Raw genomic sequence first — 8,883 nt, 5'->3', positions numbered from 1 at the left:
GAGTAGTTATCCGCCAGTGGATTTGCAACGCTGCAGCAAACACCAGTGTGTTTCAAAGGGAAGGGAGGCTTCCTGGTGGCGGAGGGCGGATCCTGCCTTCCGCTGTGTGTGCTCAGGGCAGGGCTGAGTGTACCCGGGACAGGCTCCGGGTCTGTCTCCCCACCTGCCTGGATCTGGCTCCCTGCAGTGCACACCTCCCAAAGACCTGAGCGACCCGGAGCCCTTCCCTGCATGCCTTGGGGCGTGGGAATAAGCCCCCCCACTCCCACCCCCGGGTCACCTGGTGGAGCCATCGAATCCAGCGTTGCTAAGGAACACGGAAGTTTTTCTCAAAAAGACATTATGATGCCATAATTAAATTAAGAGCTTGTGGGAGGCGGTACAATTAAAAACCAGAAAATAATTTAGAACCACTAAGCCCATTAGGGCAGGGCTTTCCTTGCTGAGCGGAGAGGAAATACAATTAGGCGAACGAACTTATTAAAAACACCTACACAGCCAGCGGAACGGGTCCCCGACGCGCCGAAATGGCCTGCTTTGCACAAAGCAGAGAGAAGCCGCTTCCTTCTTCCTCCAAATCAAATTAGAAAGCCGAGCTCGATGGTTCCCCTGGAGAAACATTCGCACCTCGGAGTGAATGGGAAGAAATGTAATCTGAAGCTGCCCGGAAATGAGTCCAGGACTCAACGACTGCCGTGGTTTTAGGGTGACAAGCTCACGAGGCCGGCACAGGAAGGTCCATTCTACCAGCTCCATCTAGAGAGATCCTGAAGAATGAAGACGCGGGCAGCTCCATCCTGTGGTTTAGGTGATGACGGCGTGAAGATCAATGCAGCTGTTGTGTAATGAACAAGTGAGGTTTCACACGGCCCCGCGGACGGCCCCGCGGACGGCTGTGGGAACACGGTGTGTGCGAACAGCTCTCAGACAGGAGTTCCTAAGAGCTGCTTGGTAGGAGCAGAGCAAAAAGACTCGGAGCTTCCCCTTTGGGGTCACCGGGCCCCCCGTGGGCACGCACACGAGAAACATCTGCCCAGACGGCAACTCCTCAGCTGGGAAATGCGGACGAGAACCACGCGCGGGCCGTGCTGGGGCTCAGACGAGCAAGGCCTGCGTGTTCTCAGCACCACGCTGACCGTTAGCTACTCTAAGGAACGAAAGTGAAGTTCATGCATCCCCGCTTCCTCCCGTGTGCCAGGCGTGGCTGTTCATGTCTTCTGTACACAGAGTCACGTAACCCTCAGGGTAGTCTGGTGAGCGGCAATTCCGAATCCCATCTCTGTGCTACAAAACAGGAAACAGGAACAAAAGCTTGGGTAGGGGCCAGCATCGTGGTGCCTGCAGTGCCGGTACCCATATGGGCGCTGTCTCAACTCCCAGCTTCTCAACTTCCAGTCCAGCTCCCTGTTCACGTGCCGGGGAGAGCAGGGCAGGATGGCCCAAATACCTGGGTCCCTGCAGTCACGTGGGAGATCCGGAGGAAGCTCCTGGCTCCTGGCTTCACAAAGGCACAGCCCTGACCATTACAGCCATTTGGGGAATGAACCAGAGGATGGAAGATCCTCTCTCTCTCTCTCTATCTCTGTAACTCTACCTTCCAAATAAATAAAATAAATGTTTAAAAAATAAAATAAGGGGTCGGCACTGTGGCTTAGCGGGTTAACACCCTGAACTGAAGTGCCAGCATCCCATATGGGCGCCAGCTCGAGACCCGGCTGCTCCACTTCCTATCCAGCTCTCTGCTGTGGCCTGGGAAAGCAGTAGAAGATGGCCCAAGTCCTTGGGCCCCTGCACCCACATGGGAGACCCGAAGAAGCTCCTGGCTCCTGGCTTCGGATCAGCGCAGCTCTGGCCATTGCAGCCATCTGGGGAGTGAACCATCAGATGGAAGGCTTCTCTCTTTCTCTCTCTCTCTCTCTCCCTCTCCTCTCTCTGTGTAACTCTGAATTTCAAATAAATAAATAAATCTTTAAAGATAAAATAAAATAAAAGCTTGGGTAATGTGGCAAAGTCACACAGTCAAATAGGCTGGACTCAAATCTCTTACTCCAGAATGAGAGTTTAGAAGCATAGATTATTAGGGCCAGCGCTGTGGCACTGCGGGTTAAAGTCCTGGCCTGAAGTGCCGGCACCCCATATGGGCACAGGTTCTAGTCCCGGCCGCTCCTCTTCCGGTCCAGCTCTCTTCTATGGCTTGGGAAAGCAGTGGAAGATGGCCCAAGTCCTTGGGCCCCTGCACCTTCCTGGGAGACCTGGAAGAAGCTCCTGGCTCCTGGCTTTGGATCAGCACAGCTCTTGCCATTGCAGCCATCTGGGGAGTGAACCAACAGATGCAAGACCTGTCTCTCTGTCTCTACCTCTCTCGTAACTCTTTCAAATAAATAAAATAAATCTTTAAAAAAAGAAACATAGATCATTTTCTTGAGTGATTGGAAAACACCATCTCAGAGCAAACAAACAGCACAGGGAAACCTCACTAATCAGCTCATTGCCAAAACATTGTCACTGTCACCAGCCATCCATGCTGGAAGGCGAGTGCCCACCACCCTTACTTCCTCCTCATTTCTACCACAGCCACACCAGTCCTCCATCAGCATGGTCCAAGTTCAGCTGCTGCAGCACAGTAACTCATGGATAACAGAACAAACTTTGCTGCCAGCTCTTGTGTCCACAAATCACTGCAGCCGTAACAGGTGCTCCCTGAACAGCGGCCAATCATTGCACAGCTTTCATTCCATTGCATACACTATTCAATTCAGGCACAGACAGCAAAGCTCACACTTCTGCTGCCTCCTTGTCCCCCAGTGACAAGTGCAGAGGTCATTTTTCAAGATGGATCATCGGAACAGGGAATTAGCTGAACGATGGAAGTGCAGAGAAACCCACACAGGGAATGCCAGGAGCAAAATCAGAATCACATGCAAATAGAGTTACAGAAAAGAGAGCTGACGGTGGGAATGTTCTAGAACCTTCTAGATACGCAACCAAAGGAACCAAGGGAAGGCAACTTCCCGACATCGAAGAGGAAGTGTTTGCGACGGGAAGGAGGAAGATGTTCCAGAGAACCGGACACGAGCTGAGAGCCTCCCACTGAAGGGACACTCCTAGAAACTCCACCACCTTGGCAGCGCGAAGCAGAAAATGCTGCGAGAGGATCCAAGTCTAGAAAGGGCTGTGCCTGTTCACCAAGGCTGAAGGGAGGCACAGCCCCGCACTCGGAGCTGCATGAGGAGAAGAAGGCAAGCACTGTTGGAGCAGCTCTTGCTACGTTCTCTAGCAATCCTCAAAGGTTCCCCACAAAGAGAGGACGCGTTGCGCTCCTCAAAGTTTCTGATGTTTAAATTCCAGCAAATAAAATAAATATCAAGTTTTAGAATTTAAAAAATTTCCCTACCTACTTATAACTGACACAAAGATAATTTTTATTGTTTTAACAAAATGTTGAGGTTTTTCTAGAGTCATTTTATTTATGTGAAAGGCAGAGCATAGGGGCGGGGGGGGGGCATAAAGAGAAACAGCTCTTCCACCTGCTGGTTCACTCCCCCAGTAGCCACCGTGGCCAGGGTTGGGGGGCAGGAACCCCAGTACATGCACCATCTTCTGCTGCTTTCCCAGGTGCATCAGCAGGGAGCTGGATCAGAAGCAGAGCCACCGGGACCCCAACTGGCGCTCCCATATGGGGTGGGAGAGCGCAAGCGGCACCTTACCCACAGCCCCGCGACCCCGGCCTCCTCTGCAGAGTGTTCGAAGGCTCTCAGAACCACAGCCGTTGCCACGGCTCGCGCTGCTCTGTGCAGGTTCAGCCTGCACGCTCACTGCTGTGGTCTCTCCCCGACGGGAAAGCGCTGGCCGTGCTGTGTCTGCAGCCGCGGCCCACCCTCATGTCCTAAAGCGGATCGCGCTGCCGGTGAAGGCGCAGCTGCCGCACCCGAGCCCTTCGAGAAGTTTCCAGCAAGGTGGAAGTTAGCTCACTTGGCTGCAAAAAACTTTGAAATTCCATTAAAGTTTTTTCCATAGCATGCATTTTTCATGAATTTTTTAAATATCCCTCATGTGCCTGGATTTCAATGATTTATTTTTTTAAGTTTCTTTTCATTTTTTATTTGAAAGACAGAGGTGTGTGTGTGTGTGTGTGTGTGTGTGAAAGAGAGAGAGAGAGAGAGAGAGAGAGAGAGAGAGAGCGCACAAGATCTTCTACCCACTGGTTCACTACCCAAATGCCCACAAAAACCCGGGATAGGCCAGGCCAAAGCCAGGAGCCAGGAACTCAACCCAAGTTTCCCACGTGGGTGGCAGGGAGCCAGGTGCTGGAGCCATCGCCTGCTGCCTCCCAGAGCGTGCATTACCTGGGAGCTGGAATCCCAAGCTGGGACTGGAACCCAAGCACTCCAACATGGAGGGCGAGTGTCCCAAGGGGCAGCTCAACTGCTTTGCCACACGCCCACCCTGAGTCTCAGATTTCACACCCTGTCTCCCTTGCGGGGTGCCCTGGCCTGGCTTCCATCTCTGAATGGGCAGCTGCTGGAACAGGTCCCACTGCTCCGTGGAACAGTGGAGAAGCCACAGGCTGCGCTCCGGAGGGCTGCTCGGTGTGACGAGCCTGGGCCGTGTGCGTCTGCCCAGAGGCTGTCTGTACCCACCTCACCCCCAGGCCACCCTTCCGTGGTCCCCACCCAGCATCAATTTAGCCTTGGGGTCTGGGGTCCCAAACTGCTCATAAGATTACAGAAAATGGAAGAGAAATAGGTCTAGTCTCCCTACTACAAAAACTGTAAAAGCAAAAGCCATCATTTTAATGAAGTGTATCTGCAACATATTTATCACTTCAAAAATAACTAAATTTGGGGGCCGGCGATGTGGTGTAGCGGGTAAAGCCGCCTCCTGCATCGCTGGCATCCCATGTGGGTGCCGGTTCGAGTCCCGGCTGTTCCACTTCCAATCCAGCTTTCTGCTATGGCCTGGGAAAGCAGAAGAAGGTGGCCCAAGTCCTTGGGCCCCTGCATCCATGTGGGAGACCTGGAAGAAGCTCCTGGTTCCTGGCTTCATATCAGTGCAGCTCCAGCCTTTGTGGCCAACTTGGGAGTGAACCAGCAGATGGAAGACTTTTCTCTCTCTCTCTCTGCCTCTACTTCTCTCTGTGTGTAACTCTGATTTTCAAATAAATAAATCTTTAAAAAAAAAAAACAACTAAATTTGGGGGGCTGGCGCCGTGGCTCACTTGGTTAATCCCCCGCCTGTGGTGACTGCATCCCATATGGGTGCCGGGTTCTGTCCTGGTTGCCCCTCTTCCAGGCCAGCTCTCTGCTGTAACCCGGGAGGGCAGTGGATGATGGCCCAAGTGCTTGGGCCCCTGCACCTGCACGGGAGACCAGGAAGAAGCACCTGGCTCCTGGCTTCGGATCCACGCAGTGCCGGCCATGGCGGCCATTTGGGGAGTGAACCAATGGAAGGAAGACCTTTCTCTCTCTCTCTCTCTCTCTCTCTCTCTGTCTATAACTCTACCTGACAAATAAATTTTTAAAACAACTAAATTTGGAGATCAGAAAAATTCCCTTATACTTTGGAGTAATGGGTATGTTTGATTATTCTGACTTCTTTATGGACATTATAATTGTTCACAACTATGAGGCCTGGTGTGGTAATTCAGTGCATGTGTGTGCTGCATAGTGACCAAATCAGGGTAATTAGCATTCCTACCTTGAGTCGGAAGCCTTCGCCACTCTTCATAAATGTGCCGTAGTTGTTGGGACCCGTGGCCCCCTCCTGCCTGCAGAACTTCGGGGCTTCCTCCTCCTGTGCCACTGGGGGTCCTTCTTTGGGGGCCACGCATTGCCATACACCATGGGCAAACGTACTGTATACACATTTTTTCAAGTTTTTTATAGCCAAGTACATCTGGATGTAGTTGCATTTTGATACGTGTGACTGATGTGGGCAGGGGTCTCTCTTAAAAAAAAAAAAAAAGAGCACCCATGGCCTCAGTGTGGTCTGATCTCATGCTGGGCCTGGTTGCAAAAGTCACTCACATGTACATCTTCCTAAACCCAGGGGTTGGCAGCCACGGGACCCCGCACTGCTGTCCAAGGCTTAAAGTTCCAGGGCCAAGACTGGATTCACATCCCCATTCTCCTGCCAACAAAAAAGATGACCGCGGGCACACACTAAGTGGACATGGAAATGCCTACTTCAGGGCCAGCGTTGCAGGGAAGCCGTTAAGCTGCCGTCTGTGATGCAGGCAGCCCATAAATCAGCATCAGTTCGAGTCCCGGCTGCTCCACTTCGGACCCAGCTCCCTGCTCATGTGCCAGGGAAGGCAGTAAATTATGACCCTGCAAATGTGGTTCCCTGCACCCACGTGGGAGACCTGGATAGAGTTTCTGGCTCCTGACTTGGCCTGGCCCAGACCCAGCCATTGTGGCCATTTGGGGAGTGAACCAGTGGTTGGAAGATCTCTCTCATTCTCTCTCTCTCTCTCTCTGCCTTTTGAATTAACAAGTCTTCTTTTTAACAATGCCTACTTCAAGGAGGGTGTTTCAGGATGAAGTAAATCGATGGTGTATGGAGAGTGCTTCATTCATTCATTCATTCATTCATAAAATAAAATAAACAAACGGATGCAGCAGCAGCCATGCACCAGCCCTATTCCAGAGCCTGGGGGACACCTGCCCAGACCTCCTGCCTTTGTGGAGCCCATTTATGGCAAGGGGAGCCGGACGGGGAGCCGGAGATGGGGGAGGGGTGTTTGCTAAGGAAGGGAGGGAGGTGGGGGAAGAGGCAGCACCAGGTGGGGGAGAGGAGGAGCCCTGGGAACAGTCAGGGCAGGGACAGCCTGTGCCAGGGCCCTGAGGCAGGGGCGCGCCGGGAGAGCTGAGGAAGCATGGGATGACAGCGTGGCGCCAGCAAGGTGAGGAGTGGAGCCCGGGTCCGCCAGGGCAGCAGAAGGGGCTCCCGCGGAGACGGACCCCCCACAGCTCTGTAGGCCGACGGTCCCAGATCCAGGGGTCAGCGGGGCTGGCACCTCAGAGGCCGCTCTCCGTGGCTTGCCAGTGCGTCCTGTCCCTCTGTCCCCACGGGGCTGTCCGCTGTGTGTGCGCGTACATCCACTTTCTCTTCTTGAAAGGACACCTGCTGGACCAAGGCCCACGCTGATGACCACATTTCCCCGTGGTCACCTCTCTTGGGGGACACCATCACCCAAACAGTCAACAGCTGAGGTCCGGGGTTAGGTGGGGGGCAGTGTGGGGGTGCACGCTCCAGCTCAACCTGGGGCGGCTGGCATGGCAAGTTGGAGGGAGTGACAACAGAACCCTGGCTGATCTCAAAGAGGACTCAGGACCACACGGAACAGACCCAAGGGGCACCCTGAGCCAGGAGACCACCCCTGCGGAAGTGGGTTCTGGGCCACCAGCCCTTGGCCAGAGGCTGGGGCCGGGAGGTTTCACACCTGCTGACCTCATGAGCCAGGCACCTCCACTGCTGAGGAGTGGGCACCCTGGCAGGGGAGGGCGGGAGGAGGGGGCCCCGTGGGAAGCTTCTCTGTGCCACCCCCATCACCCCTTCTCTCTTGGGGTGTCTTTCATCTCGGTCTTTTCCTTTCATCAAATTCTTGAAAGCCTGCGGGAGACATCTGGTCTACCACCACTCCATCAATCTCACCTCCCTTTCATGTGTTCCCGCCTCTTCTCTCCCCTCCCAGCCCTCCAGCGCCAAACCTGACTCCACTCTGCCAGGTCCTCGCTCTACAAACACCTGCTGTCTTACTCCCCAGGGAGCTGAGCTTATGCCATCGACTGAGAGTCCCTCCCCCTGGGCAGGTGCGAGCGTGGACGTCTCCTTCCCAGCGCTCTGCCAGCCAGGGGCTGGTCGCCCACCTCACCCCAAACCCTCAGTCAGCCTGCATGAGGGTCCACACTGCTCCACCACCCGCCTCCCAGGGCCAGGCCCCGCTCCACGGAGTCAGCCCCCTCTGATCCCCGCAGGAAGGCTGTGCTGGGGTCTACCTTGCCCCTGCCCTGGAGGCCCCCTGCGCTCGGCTGAGCCCTGCCACTGTGCTGTGGCCGAGCCTCTCTCCCTGCGGTCGAGCTGTCTTCAAAGACAGTTCCTGGGTGAAACCACAGCCTTGGAGCTCCGCAAGTCACAGCGCTGTTGGCACTGTTTGCCTCCTCTGCCGTCTGCATGGGGGCTGCTTCAGACCCCAGGAGAGAAGGGATGGTCTCCAGGAAAAGGCAGGGAGGGTGAGGAACTCACAGTTTCCAGCAACTTCCATAACTGGGCACCGTGACCTTCCCAGGGCCAAAGGGATGGGTGAGGAGAGGAGGCCCCCTAGCCTGCCTGCATGCATCGCTCGCACGAGTGACCCGGGGCTGTGGCTGTGAGTGCGGCTTGGACACAGCCGGCCTCTGCAGATCTCCTTCCTCCCCCACCAGGCAGGAAGCCACCTTCTCCTGAGAACCTTGATTTTGTCATCTCTAAAATGGGCACAGTACACAGATCCGCAGCCTTGCGAGGGGCCCACGAGAGGAGCAGACAAGCTCTCGCACCACGACCCAGGTGGCCTCTCCCTCCTCCTCAGCACCCTGCTGTCACCCCAGGACACAGCTGTCCACAGAGCAGGCCTGGGCAGATCCCCCCTGCCCCCAGAAGGGGGCGCAGTGAAAACGCGGCCTCCTGGGTGACATGGGAAACCACACCCAGCATTCAACTCCACACTGTAGCTGTTCAGAACCCAGGGGGAAATTAATTGAGGTCGTTTTGGAAAAGGCAGGGGTGCCACTATAACAGGCAGGGCTGCGGCAGCCGGGACAGTGAGCAGGTGCCGGATGGTGGCCAGGGAGAGGAGTGATGATGGACAGCAATCCTGGCCCCTCCCAGGGACCCCGATGT

General features: G+C 55.0%; 1 long non-coding RNA gene across 1 annotated transcript; it reads right to left on the bottom strand.

Moving 5' to 3' along the window:
- Window positions 1–387: 387 nt before the first annotated feature.
- On the bottom strand, window positions 388–3,986 carry LOC138849227 (uncharacterized). The gene is made up of 2 exons (XR_011387683.1): window positions 3,708–3,986; window positions 388–1,284 (listed from the first exon to the last, which is right to left on the bottom strand). It is a non-coding gene; the product is annotated as an uncharacterized lncRNA (long non-coding RNA).
- Window positions 3,987–8,883: the final 4,897 nt, after the last annotated feature.

This window comes from Oryctolagus cuniculus, chromosome 4, assembly GCF_964237555.1.
Source record: "Oryctolagus cuniculus chromosome 4, mOryCun1.1, whole genome shotgun sequence".
Taxonomy (NCBI): domain Eukaryota; kingdom Metazoa; phylum Chordata; class Mammalia; order Lagomorpha; family Leporidae; genus Oryctolagus; species Oryctolagus cuniculus.
This window is presented reverse-complemented; position numbering and strand designations above follow the sequence as displayed.